We start from the raw sequence: 14924 nt of genomic DNA, 5'->3' as shown, positions 1-14924 counted from the left end.
CTATCAGCTTTTTGATAGCGTCCGAACTAAACAAATCCAATTTTTATTCGATTCTATTATTTATTATGGGTCCATTTAACACCAAAACAAATGCAGCGGCCTATCCAATCAATGCCGAATATAAAAGTGCATAAACTAGCTTGCGCAGAAGCTCGACCAAAAGTCCAAAAGTGCATGCGCTACAAAAAAATCACAAAGCGCATGCGAATCTGGGAGAATCGAAGAATATGGATCTGCTGATAACGGTACAGCTGATAAAGGTACAGATGAGATAACTAATTAGTAATAATTACAATATTTGATGCTGGCCGCGGAGGGAGGAGGGCGGTGCGAACCACTTGCCACTTATTCATCAAAAATTGATATCTCCACAAGGTCATAGGATTCACCTATAGTTTCCTTCAAGAAAACTACGTCTTTGCTTTCAATCAACTTGTTGGATGCGATGCACAGTATCCTATCAGCTTTAGATTTTGCTGAGTATCCTACTATCAGGCACTCGATCCCCTTCAGGGTGAACTTTCCTATACGTTTTTTCTGCAGCGCGATCGCCTTGCATCTAAAAATTCTCAGGTGTGATACTGAAGCTTAAACGGTGTTTCGCTTTTTAATGTTCTGCTTTCTCACCTGTTCCGCAGTTCGAATTGAGCGACCAAAGGGTCGCTAACCGCTGAGCGGACAATTATGATCCTATCCATTTCCATTAGGATGCGGCTTGCGCGCTCGGCATACCCGTTGCGGTGTATACGTACACTTAACTGCCGTTTTATCCCTTTTCGCGTGCCATCACTAAGGTATTCACGCCCGTTAACACTGCGAATAGCATTTAGAGTTTCTCCTGCTTGATTTTCAGCAAATGCGACAAATTTTTTGATTACAGGCAATAGTTCATCACTGGATTTTAGACAATACACAAACACATATCGCGTATGATCATCAACGAATGTCACAAAATATTTTGCGCCTCCGGCAGACGCTTTGTTCATTTCCGCTTTTTCCGCATGTCCGCTTTTGCCCGAATGAACGAGTCCGAGTATTTTATTCGCACGATTTTCGGTCATCTTTGGTAACGGCTTTAAACAAATTTTGCACAACTTTTTTTTGCACAGACTTTACAAACGTTTTCTTGCGCACTGACAATGGTTTATATTGGCTTTAAATCACCAAATATTTTCTGACTAAAGATGAATTGTGACTTAACTTGTGACCACTTAAATATTGTCCGTCACAATAATGTTTTCTTCCTTTCTAGCTTTTAGAACACTCTAATTTTTTTGTCATAGATTGTAGCGTTATCTTCTTGAAAAACCAAGTACAAAACCACGTTTTTCACGTACAAAAGGTTTTTTAAATTCACTGCACCTGTCTCAGTATTGACACGCACTGTACCAATAACATGCGAACAAATTTTCAAATTTTCACCCACGAGTAATATTTTTACTCTTTGCTTTCTCAGGGTCTGAAACAAAATATTTACATAACACATGTATGAGGTCGCTTGTTCAGATTGTTTTTCCCAAAATAGAGTCTGTACCAAATCCCATCTTTCTAACTTAAAAATCCAAAAGTTATGCCAATTTTGATCGTTCTATGACAGCTATAGGATATAGTCGGCCGATCCTTATGAAATTTTGTACATAAGATATTTTGGTCAAATATAACATGTGTGGACCCCTTAAAAACACCAAAGTTATGGCATTTCCGATCATTCAGTTATATGGCAGCTATAGGATACAGTCGACAAATCCCGACCGTTCCGTCTTATATACCGCCTGCAAACAAAAGAAGGATGTGTGCAAAGTTTCAACTCGATAGCTTTAAAACTGAGAGTAATATTTTTACTCTTTGCTTTCTCAGGGTCTGAAACAAAATATTTACATAACACATGTATGTGGTCGCTCCACCACATTGATTTGTTCAATATATTGAACTTATTAACAATTGCTGGCATTGTAAATAAGCGTTCATTTCTTGGAGTGTTCAATTTGGCCACTTTGCCTTTTTCTTTACACTGTGCGATTAGATGATCTTTGCTTCCGCACCTGAAACACTTTCGCTTCTTCCTTGAATTATTGTTTTTTCGGGGGTAACCTGTTGCCTGTTGAACGCACATTTTGGTACGGTCAGAACTCGCACGTTGTCTCTCTCCCTCTTCAATAATATCTATTTTAAGGTCAGAGAGGGACGGTAACTGTTCACGCGTTTTAATCGCGACGACGAAATTTTCAAAATTTTTTCCCAAACCCGATAGCAACATAATTGTCAAGATATTTTCCGGGATATCAATTTCCACCTCTCTTAGTTTTTCTACGATCACGCATTTACAAGTTCTTGAAGTCCCGACGTTTCCGTTGAGCTCAACCGGAGTAAACGTTTGAACAGAGTCAACTTGCTAGTCAACTTACCACGTCGTTGGTGAAAGCCGTCTAACTTGTCCCAAGCTTCTTTTGACGTGCCACAATGTTTGGTTATTTGGCTTATCTGTGATGCCATTACACCTAGCAAAATTGTTGCCAGGGCCCTGTCGTCCATCTCATCAAATCTCGCAATTTGATCTGCACTATCACCTTCTTGCTTTACACTTTTCCATTCACCACTTATTCCTTATCTGAATTGATCAGGTGGCGCAATTTTGGTCAACCAATTTTTCGATGGCACACAGCCTTTGACTGCTCATGTTCAAGAGTTTTTATCACACACAGTAATTAAATTGTCTACTACTATGTGCAAATAACCTGTTGAAAATCCTCAGAGTAAAACCCGCGGTTTGACTTCATAGGATAACCGTTTATTACGCTCAGCACCAATGTTTCATACACAAGCTTATAAGAAGAAGTGGTAAAACTAAGGGAAGAACAAAAAGAACCACAAGAGTTGTAGTGTAACCAGACTACATGCTATTTTTGTTGCCACGACTGTAAATACTTATCATTTCAAATACATTTTTATAGTGAATAGTTGAGGATGCTTTTTTGTGGTGTGTCTTAACATCACTATGAAAAACTTATTTTCTGCAGGTATGACTCCATTATAGCATGAATGTGAGAAGTCAATATATACCTAATTTTTATTTATTAAAATTTTATAAGTTAATCCTTCCACCCAAATTCGGACAAAAGCCTGGGCGATAACCCAAGATAATCGGTCGACTATATCCTATAGCTGCCATATAACTGATTGATCGGAAATGCCATAACTTTGGTGTTTTTATACCCTTGCAGAGGGTATTATAATTTTGGTCAAAAGTGTGCAACGCAGTGAAGGAGACATCTCCGACCCTATAAAGTATATATATTCTTGATCAGGATCACCTCCTGAGTCGATATGAGCATGTCCGTCTGTCCGTCTGTCCGTCTGTCCGTCTGTCTGTTTCTACGCAAACTAGTCTCTCAGTTTTAAAGCTATCGAGTTGAAACTTTGCACGCACCCTTCTTTCCTTTGCAGGCTGTATATAAGTCGGAACGGCCGGGATCGGTCGACTATATCCTATAGCTGCCATATAACTGATTGATCGGAAATGCCATAACTTTGGTGTTTTTTAAGTTAGAGGGTTGGGAGTTTCTACACATGTTATATTTGACCAAAATATCTTATGTACAAAATTTCATAAGGATCGGCCGACTATATCCTATAGCTGTCATAGAACGATCGAAATTGGCATAACTTTGGTGTTTTTTAAGTTAGAAAGATGGGATTTGGTACAGATTCTATTTTGGGGAAAACAATCTGATCTGCCAATTTTCATAAGGATCGGCCGACTATAAACGATCCGCCATATATCTAATAAAATAAGATGGGTGGCGCCACCTAGCGGACTGCGACTGAACTGCAAGGGTATATCAACTTCGGCTCCGCCCGAAGTTAGCTTTCCTTTCTTGTTTAAGTTAGAGGTTGGGACTTTCCACACATGTTATATTTGACCAAAATATCTTGTGTACAAAATTTCATAAGGATCGGCCGACTATATCCTATAGCTGTCATAGAACGATCGAAATGGGCATAACTTTGGTGTTTTTTAAGTTAGAAAGATGGAATTTGGTACAGATTCTATTTTGGGGAAACCAATCTGATCTGCCATTTTCATAAGGATCGGCCGACTATAAACGATCCGCTATATATCTAATAAAATAAGATGGGTGGCGCCACCTAGCGGACTGCGACTGAGCTGCAAGGGTATATAAACTTCGGCTCCGCCCAAAGTTAGCTTTCCTTTCTTGTTTTTTTTTGCTTTGGGTTCTTAATGGCTTTTGAAACTTTCTTTGAATGGAATTTTATGTGCGAGGTAGGCACTGGACTTAGGTATTATACAAAACTATTTGTTAAATTAAGCGTTATAGAAAATATAATGTTCGTTTAAAAATATTTGTATATGCTTGCAGCAGTGGACCGAAATTTCTTAGCCCAGATTAAGCCTCGATTACCCTTTTTTGCAGGGCGGACTTAGTTCTGAACTTCCAAGCGGAATAAGGGGTAAATTCAACACGATTTATGCCGGGAACAGCACTTTAAAGAACAGAAAACACTAGTTATTTGGTGAATTGCCCTTCGTCAAACCCCTTATATGGTTTGATGATGGTTCCCCGTGCCACAGAATTTCGAGTGGTTTAGCCTAGTCATTCCACTTTTTGCACTCCTAATTCAGGCAAAAACACTGTTCTGTAAATCGAAATCACTGTAAATCATAATTTCCTTACAATCGGGGCCGTTGAGAGGGGGGTCAGCCGGGCAATTGCCCCAGGGCCTGAGGGTTCTGGGGGTCCGGCAAGGGAAAAAATGAATTTTCGAATGAAAATATAACATTTATGAGAAATTGGGGTAAAAGTATTGAAAGAATTTATTAATTAAATGAGAAAAAATGCACAAATTGATTTTGAAGTTTTTGTCTCAGCTAGTCCTAATGGGGGAATATGAAGAGAGGCCCGTGAAACCCCACGTACCGGAGCCCGGTTCGTCTCTCGACGACTCTGCTTATTATCTCTGAACTTATTTTTCGTTCTTTGAAAAGGGAAGTGCTGTACTAGTGATTCACATAAATGTATTATTACTTTATCGAAGTTTAATCACAAATTTAACACTCTTTATGAAACAATGGAACTTTTCACTTAAAAGTAGAGCTTGCAAACTGTACTTCTTTTTTATAAGAGTCCGAAAAAAGTGTTATTACAATTGTCGGGTCAAGCAGCCCCGAAAAAAAATTGGCCGGCAATTCGGTCTAATTCTAATTCTAATTCGGTCGCCAACCCTACTCAGTCAAACATATACATAAATCATTTGTATAAACCCCAAAACAATTAAATAAATTGTATCAATATCTATAAATCGAACTGTGCTTGTTTTTATTAAAGGCAATATTTAGAACACAAAAAAAAAATAAAGCTCCCGAAAACGCTCGATAACTGAACATTTGGTGAACCCTGACGTGATTGTGCTTAGGTAAATAATTGTTAAATTATTTTCCATTGAAAATTTTAGCTGCGCGGCTTAAAATATATAAACATAAACAAATATACAAATTAACAAGAAAGGAAAGCTAACTTCGGGCGGAGCCGAAGTTTATATACCCTTGCAGTTAATTCGCAGTCCGCTATGTGGCGCCACGCATCTTATATTATTAGATATAGAGGATCGTATATAGTTGGCCGATCCTTATGAAATTTGGCAAATCGAATTATTTTGCCAAAAGAGAAATCCATTGAAACTTCCATCCTTCTAACTTGAAAAACAACGAAGTTATAGCATTTCCGATCAATCAGTTATATGGCAGCTATAGGATATAGTCGGCTGATCCTTATGAATTTCGACAAATCAGATTGTTTTTCCCAAAATAGAGTCTGTACCAAATTCCATCTTTCTAACTTAAAAATCCAAAAGTTATACCAATTTTGATCGTTCTATGACAGCTATAGGATATAGTCGGACGATCCTTATGAAATTTTGTACATAAGATATTTTGGTCAAATATAACATGTGTGGAAAGTCCCAACCTCTAACTTAAAAAACACCAAAGTTATGGCATTTCCGATCAATCAGTTATATGGCAGCTATAGGATATAGTCGACCGATCCCGGCCGTTCCGTCTTATATACTGCATGCAAACAAAAGAAGGATGTGTGCAAAGTTTCAACTCGATAGCTTTAAAACTGAGAGACTAGTTTGCGTAGAAACGAACAGACGGTCAGACGGACAGATGCTCATATCGCCTCAGGAGGTGATCCTGATCAAGAATATATATACTTTATAGGGTCGGAGATGTCTTCTTCACTGCGTTGCACACTTTTGACCAAAATTATAATACCCTCTGCAAGGGTATAAAAAGCATTATTCGGTTTGTGATTTGTGCGCGAAATATTAGCATCTGTTGACATACATACATACGCTGTTTGCAGAGTGCTACAATTTCTCATACATATTTTAATTCGTTATATAGAAGTTGCACTGTGGGTCGTGAGCTGACAATAAATAAACAAACTAAAATAAATTTTTTGTTGCGAAAATGAATCCGTTTTTCGATTGTGCCTCTCCTGGAAGGAAAGTATTCCTGAGTCAAGTGCAGTTATCCTTTTTGAGAATCTTCAAGGATTGTTGTCCTCCTTGAAATCAGTGAAGGCGTTTCCGGAGACGATGTTGCATGTGCGGCTCAGCGAATTGGAGGGAATCGTTGCGGATTTCAAGAGCACACACAAGGAGCTGTCCGAGATGGATGTTGCAGAGGCACGATTCATCCTGGATCAGGAGATTATGCGGTGCTCCAGTTTGTTGCCGGTGAGTTCGACCAATTTCGATGCGTCGTTTGGCAGAACTTTTCAGGCTTTGCCGCCACTGCCACTTCCCACTTTTAGTGGAGGTAATGCGGAGTGGCACGAATTTCGGTCACTGTTCTCGACCATGGTGGACACAAACCCATTCATCAGTCGGGTCGAGAAGCTTCAACGGTTGCGGTCCTGCCTTCGTGAATCTGCCTTCGTGAGACTGTTCGATCGTTGGAGCTCACGGACAAAAATTATGACGTCGCATTGGAGCTGCTAAACAAAAGGTTTAGTAATCGCAGGCTCATTTTTCAAGCTCATGTTAATGAGATAATGAATCTGAGGGCCGTAGAATCTGCATCGGCGACGAGGCTTCGCGAGCTTTCGGATAAATTTAATTCGCATATGCGAGCCTTGTCAAGCATGGGCACAACGAAGCAGATTGCAAGATGCATCATAATCCGAGTGCTGTTGCAGAAGGTTGATGATGCCACGCAGTCTAAGTGGAAGGAAATGCAAGCTGACTCGGATTCTTTGGATTCCATTCCAACGTGGGAGTCCATCGCCAGTTTTCTTGAGCAGAGGAGCCGGACTTTGGAGAGCATGGATTTGCCGACGACATCATATGCACCAAACCTTGCGGTAGGAAAAAAAACGTAAACCTTTTCATCCATGTAACTCTGCATTTGTGAATACAAACTCTTCCGCATGCATGATTTGTGATGGCCATTCTCACATAATAAACTCCTGCCCAAGGATTTTGAGCTTGTCGCCTGAGGATCGTTTAGGCGAAGTTAGGCGATTGGATTTACGCCGTAAGTTCTTTGGATCTGGGCACCTATCTCGGCATTGCAATTCGTCAAGCTGCCGTGCTTGTGGACGCAGGCAACATAGTTTGCTGCATTTTGGTGGCAATTCGCTAGCTCAATGCCAACACCCCTCACCCGAGGTTTCTGCATCTAGCGACGCTGTTTCTCGGTCAGCGTCCGCTACTGTCAATTCTCTTGTTCTCGTTTTGGTGATGTGGTGCTGCTAGCCACTGCCAATATTTTGGTCAGGAACCGCTCTTGAGTTCTACTGCCCTGCCGAGCGCTGCTCAATTCTGGTTCGCTGGTGCATCTAGTCACCTCAAGGCTGGCGAACCAGCTGCAGCTGCGGAAGATAAGGTCTCCGGTTTCTGTATCCGGTATAGGTGACGCAGGGTTTTCTACCGATGGGTTTTCTGTGCAAGTCAGCTTGCAATCCCAATGCTCTGACTACTCGGCGCAAGTAACTGCGATCGTAGCCTCCAACATCACTGACATTCAGCACAATTTTGCATTGGACGTCAGGTCTTGGAAAACTCCCGCCAATGTAGAGCTAGCAGATCATCATTTTCACCAGCCTCAGCGAGTTGATTTGCTAATTGGAGCTGGATTATTTTACGAGCTGCTTTGTGTCGGGCAAATTCATTTGTCTCCTGGTTTGCCCTCAATCCAAAAAACTCGGCTCGGTTGGGTTGTTTGTGGAGGAGGAGGTCCTGACAATGGCAAGGTTCTCATGGCTGCAGAGCGGTCGGGACTGATCTGCCCAAAGGGGCGTTTAGATGAGCGGCTCGATCAACTTCTTCGACAGTTCTGGGAAGTGGAAACCTGCACCGATCCAATTGCGAAGGCGTCAAAAGAAGAACTGGATTGCGAGAGTCACTTTGTTAAAAACTTCGTGCGGTTAGAAGGTGGTGCCTATTCAGTCAGGTTACCAATTATTTATTTATTTATTTATTTATTTATTTATTTATTTCGCCATTGAACTAAATCTTACATGGCTACTTTACAATCTAACTTACATACTACTTAGAAAGGACTACTTAGAAACTACTTCATAAAGGAGTATCTTAACCTAGGTCATATGTCCCTGGTTTCGCCGGAGTTGCATCGAGACTGCAAATATTTTCCGCCACATCACTGTGTGCCAAAGAAGGACAGCACCACGACGAAACTTAGAGTGGTGTTCGACGGTTCCGCTGTTACCACCTCCGGTTATTCTTTGAATGACATATTAATGGATGGGCCGGTCATCCAACCTAAGCTTTTTCATATCCTGCTGAGGTTTCGTTCGCATCCGGTAGCGCTGACTGGCGACATTTGTTAGATGTACCGTTGTGTGAGGATGGCGTCGTCTGACAGCTTCTTGCAGTGCATTCTGTGGCGAGATTCCCTCTGAAGGAGCTAAAAACATATAAATTGGACACTGTTACATATGGAACAAAGCCTGCGTCCTATCTATCCGTACGAGCGATGCACCAATTGGCTAAGGACGAGGTGGAAGACTTTCCAGTGGGATCCGAAATCTTGCTTCGAGATTTTTACGTTGATGATCTCATTTCTGGTGGCAGCTCCAAGGAGGAGGTTGTTGGCATTTTAGGGCAGATATCAGCGCTTTTGTCCAAGGGCGAATTTTAGCTGCGGAAATGGTGCTCCAATATCCCTAGCGTGTTGGACGGCGTGCCTAAAGAGGATCGGGAGTCTTATCTAACTTTTGATGACGGCAGCAACTTCACGAAAACGTTAGGATTGGCTTGGGATCCTTCCACAGATCAGCTGCTGCTTTTCTTCTCTTCAGTCCACTTCGAAGCCGTCTCGACGTTCTGTCCTGTCATCAATAGCGCGGTTATACGATCCGCTGGGCCTTGTTTGTCCAGTGGTTACTAAAGCAAAAATATTCTTGCAGAAGCTGTGCTGAGAGCATCTTTTTTTGGGATGAAAGCTTACCTCAGGGTTTTTACACCGAGTGGCAAGAGATCTGCCGGAGCTTCAGTCACACCCAACGTGCAGAATTTCCTCGGCTGGCACTTACGGCTGGAGCACTTGTGGAGATTCATGGATTTTGTGACGCCAGCATTGAAGCCTACGGAGCATGTGTCTTCATAGTTTCCAGGTAGCGATGGGCTGAGAGCCGCCTTCTATGTGCGAAATCTCGAGTATCGCCTCTTAAGACGTTAACTGTGCCGAAGTTGAAGCTGGCTGGAGCTGAGTTGTTGGCGAGAATGATGGCAGAGGTTCATAGTCTAGGCGCTTATAGAGGAAAGTATTTTTGTTGGTGCGACTCTTCAACCGTGTTATCGTGGATTCGAGAGGAGCCTGCCAGGTTTAATGTTTTTGTCGCTAACCGCGTGTCAACCATCCAAAATCTGACGAGTTCCATGGAGTGGTGATATGTGCCTACGTTGGAAAATCCAGCAAATATCTTGTCTCGTGGAGCCCTTCCTACTGAGTTGATCGGATCCAGGTTATGGTGTCAGGGGCCGCCCTACCGGTTCAAGACACAGGAGCACTGGCCTGTGACGGTAGTAGTCGAGAAGCAAGCTTTAGAGCTTCGCCCGTCAATTTTATTGGTGAAGTCGCCATATACAGACCTCGTGGCGACATGCAAAAACGTTAACCCCTTTCCAGCTCTTCAGTGAGTGTTTGCGTACATCTATAAGTTTGGCAGACGAGTTCGGCATAAAGGAATTACCGTTCATGATCTCAAGGCGGGGACTCGCATGCTTTTGTGGGCAGTTCAGCGCTCATTTGGGTGATGAAATACGGACTTTGCAGACAAAGGGAATGGTTGCCTCTTCCAGTTCGCTGGCTTCGAAATCCCCCATTTTGGATCAGTTTGGATTGTTTCGAGTAGACGGGCGTCTTAAGAATTCATCTTTGGATTACGATGGTCGTCACCCAGTAATTTTGCCCAGGAGCCTGACTCTTAATAATTTTCTGCACGGAGGGCCTCCTTCTATTTTTAGTGAGCCAGACCTGACAAAACTCAACATTAATCGACTAGATGCTTGGCAACGCGTCGTCTTTCTTCAGCAGTGTTTCTGGTCCATATGGAAGGAAGAGTATTTAACCCTGTTACAGCAACGATCCAAATGGCGCATCCCTGGTCAAGGCATAGCAGTAAATGACATCGTGCTGGTGAAGGACAAAAACTTGCCTCCAATGAGGGCCCCTGAGGGTGACGGAAATGGTTTTCGGAGACGACGGAGTGTGTCGGGTGGCGCTGCTGATGACGGCGCCAGGAGCTACAAGGTGGGCAGTCAACAAATTGTGCCTGCTGCCCCTTTATGATGCTGTTGAAAGCCCATCTTTCAACGGGGGGAGTATGCCGGGTCAAGCAGCCGCCGGAAAGAAGTTTGGTCGGCAATAATTGAATTCGTGACGTCAAATTCTTTTATATTCATGTTTGCGTCTCCCGCTCTATTCTCGCCGCCCGCTCTCGTGCATTCGATTGGCCACCTGCATCTGCCGTCATGCGCTAGCGTTTGTCTCGACAATTAAATAAATTGTATCAATATCTATAAATCGAACTGTGCTTGTTTTTATTAAAGCCAATATTTAGAGCACAAAAAAATAAAGCTCCCGAAAACGCTCGGTAGCTGAAGAATAATATTTCCAATAGGCGTCAAAATGACCTAATAAGACTTATATAAGTGAAATGTAGAAACAAAAGGTACAAAATATTATCTTTTTTCAATAAGCTATTTAGCGCTAGGGAGCTAAAATGGTCTCCCCACTAATACTTGGGTGGCCAGAGTAGCATCTAAGATTATACAGTACATATGTAGATGGGACATCTCATAGAAACTAAAGTGTTCCCATAGCGGGTTTTAGCGATGGAACTAGCAGGAACGTGTTTGTTCCACGGAGCGAAAACTTAAGTTTAAGAAATTTCTCTCGCGACGAGTCAGGGATATACCTCGCCTATAGTTGTCGGTATGTGGAGTGAAACGAGTCCAAATTAAGTTTTAGAGACCCACTTATTTTTTAAAATTGTAATTGATTAATTATATTTAATTGTTAATATTTTAATTGTTTTTAAGTTGTGTCAAAATTGTATTTATTTCAATAAAAATCAAGAAAATAAAAAAAATTAGAAATTTCATCTTCGCATCTGACATTTGTGACCTCAGTTCGTAGTGGTTTCCACTGTAAAAATCCACATGAATGCCTGTTCCTCGGCATATTGCCAGTCCGTAAGTCGAACCTTCTTTAAAATTTAAAGCGTATTAAATTTAAACGACCAAAGCCTCACGCTCTAAGAGCAAAGAGATCAGCAATATTGTCTTCTATCTTTACTCCTTAACTCCATGGGTTTATCCAAATAAAAAAAACATCTTGACAAGGTAAAATAAGGGTGGCGAACCCGAATGCCACGTCTACAATATCTTATATCAATTTTGGTGACGAAAAAATGCTATATATGTATACAAAATTACACATATGTATTCTTACCCGGCACGTGTTAATATGGTTTATTTTTATTGTCCCAAGTGCCGAAAATTTTTTCCCAATTTTAAAAGAAAAATAAGAAAGGAAAGCGCACTTCGAATGGAGCCGAAGTTTATAAACCCTTGCAGTTAAGTAGCAGCATATATTATATATATATATCGGATCGTGTATAGCTGTCCGATCCTTTTGAGAATTTCACCATTAAAATCAATTTTCTTATATAAATGTTCGAAACAGCCCCAAGCATCTTTAAAAATAGCTAGGTTGTGCCATTTCCAGTCGTTCAGTTACAAGATGGCAGCTAAAAGATATAGTCCGATTCCTATGAGAATTGGCAGATCGAATTAGATTGCCCAAAATGGAATCCGTAGAAAGTCATTATTCAAGCTTAAAAAACTACAAAGTTAAGCCAATTCCGATCGTTCAGTTATATGACAGCTATAGGATATAGTCGGCCGATACTTATGAAATTATACCCTTGCAGAGGGTATTATAATTTTGGTCAAAAGTGTGCAACGCAGTGAAGGAGACATCTCCGACCCTATAAAGTATATATATTCTTGATCAGGATCACCTCCTGAGTCGATATGAGCGTCTGTCCGTCTGTCTGTTTCTACGCAAACTAGTCTCTCAGTTTTAAAGCTATCTAGTTAGTTGAAGTTAGTTAGCTAGTTGAAACTTTGCACACACCCTTCTTTCCTTTGCAGGCAGTATATAAGTCGGAACGGCCGGGATCGGTCGACTATATCCTATAGCTGCCATATAACTGATTGATCGGAAATGCCATAACTTTGGTGTTTTTTAAGTTTTTAAGTTAGGTTGGGAGTTTCTACACATGTTATATTTGACCAAAATATCTTATGTACAAAATTTCGTAAGGATCGGCCGACTATATCCTATAGCTGTCATAGAACGATCGAAATTGGCATAACTTTGGTGTTTTTTAAGTTAGAAAGATGGGATTTGGTACAGATTCTATTTTGGGGAAAACAATCTGATCTGCCAATTTTCATAAGGATCGGCCGACTATAAACGATCCGCTATATATCTAATAAAATAAGATGGGTGGCGCCACCTAGCGGACTGCGACTGAACTGCAAGGGTATATCAACTTCGGCTCCGCCCGAAGTTAGCTTTCCTTTCTTTGTTTTTTTATATTTCTTTTCTATTATATTTTTCTTTTTTTTTCCCTGTATCTTTCTTTTCATTGTTTTCTTCTTTATTTTTTCCTTTTTTTTTTTATAATATTTTTTCTTATTTTATATATTTTAAATATATATATTTTTTGTTGTTTGTTTTTTTTTCCTTGTATTTTTCTTTTCTTTTTTATACCCTTGCAGAGGGTATTATAATTTTAGTCAAAAGTGTGCAACGCAGTGAAGGAGACATCTCCGACCCTATAAAGTATATATATTCTTGATCAGGATCACCTCCTGAGTCGATATGAGCTTATCCGTCTGTCCGTCTGTCTGTCTGTCCGTCTGTCTGTCTGTCTGTCGGTTTCTACGCAAACTAGTCTCTCAGTTTTAAAGCTATCGAGTTGAAACTTTGCACACACCCTCTTTTCCTTTGCAGGTAGTATATAAGTCATTTATGCGCCAGCTATAGGATATTGTCAACCAATCCCGGCCACTCCGACTTATATATTACCTGCAAGAAAAAGAAGGATGTTTCACACATTAAGGTTCAACTCGATAGCTTTAAAACTGAGAGACTAGTTTGCGTAGAAGCCGACAGACAAATGGACAGACGGACATGCTTATATCGACTCAGAAGGTGATCCCGATCAAGAACATATATACTTTATAGGGTTGGAGATGTCTCCTTCACTGCGTTTCACACTTTTGACTAAAATTGTAATACCCTCTGCAAGGGTATAATAAGGCAAACGCGATTTTTGCCCTATTCGGAAACTTTTTTCGGACAAAAATTTGACAAACATCTTCATTTGGGAAATTCTTTGAAAGTCTTTTTTTCTGAATAATTTGTAACGCGTATTTTCGAGCAATTTGTGTGTATATAAATATATTTTGTCTGGTGACTCCAATCTCCAATTTAGTGAATCAAAAGTGTTTTACATCTACGCAAATTTCTCCAAAACCAAAGTACTTTTGGAAAATGTTTGGATAAAATCCATCTAATGAAAACAATTCCTTTCATTTGATATATCACTCATTTAGATTGAACGCACACAGACAATTTTTAATTCTTCGGCAATATATGGTATCATATAAAAACCTCTTGACGAGGTAAAATACCGGGGACGAACCTTCATGCGAAACCCAAAATATCTGTTATCAATTTGTGTGACGAAAATATGCTATGTATATAGGTGTACAAAATTGCATATAAAAAATATTCTTATTCAGCACGTACCTGATTTTTTTTTTTGATTTTCTTGCACGGGCCGAAAAAGAATATTTTTTTTACGCAATTTTGTACACTTATATAGCACCGGTATTTTACCTCGTTAAGAGGTTTTTATACCCTTGCATTGGAGTCACCAGACAAAATATATTTATATACACAAAAATTGCTCGAAAATACGCGTTACAAATTATTCAGAAAAAATGACTTTCAAAGAATTTCCCAAATGAAGATGTTTGTCAAATTTTTGTCCGAAAAAGGCTTCCGAATAGGGCAAAAATCGCGTTTGCCTTATTATACCCTTGCAGAGGGTATTATAATTTTGGTCAAAAGTGTGTAACGCAGTGAAGGAGACATCTTCGACCCTTTAAAGAATATATGTTCTTGATCAGGATCACCTCCTGAGTCGATATAAGCATGTCCGTCTGCCTGTCTGTCCGTCTGTCTGTCGGTTTCTACGCAAACTACTCTCTCAGTTTTGAAGCTATCGAGTTGAAACTTTGCACACATCCTTCTTTTTCTTGCAGGTAGTATATAAGTCGGAACGGCCTGGATC

General features: G+C 40.6%; 1 protein-coding gene across 6 annotated transcripts in view; it reads left to right on the top strand.

Annotated features, from left to right (window-relative positions):
- The window catches only part of LOC6504364 (plasma membrane calcium-transporting ATPase 1), a 177961-nt gene that overhangs the window by 123140 nt on the left and 39897 nt on the right, over positions 1 to 14924 (top strand). The gene's annotated exons all lie outside the window — the stretch shown is intronic.

Source organism: Drosophila ananassae (genome assembly GCF_017639315.1).
Source record: "Drosophila ananassae strain 14024-0371.13 chromosome 4 unlocalized genomic scaffold, ASM1763931v2 tig00000061, whole genome shotgun sequence".
Taxonomy (NCBI): Eukaryota; Metazoa; Arthropoda; class Insecta; order Diptera; family Drosophilidae; genus Drosophila; species Drosophila ananassae.
This window is presented reverse-complemented; position numbering and strand designations above follow the sequence as displayed.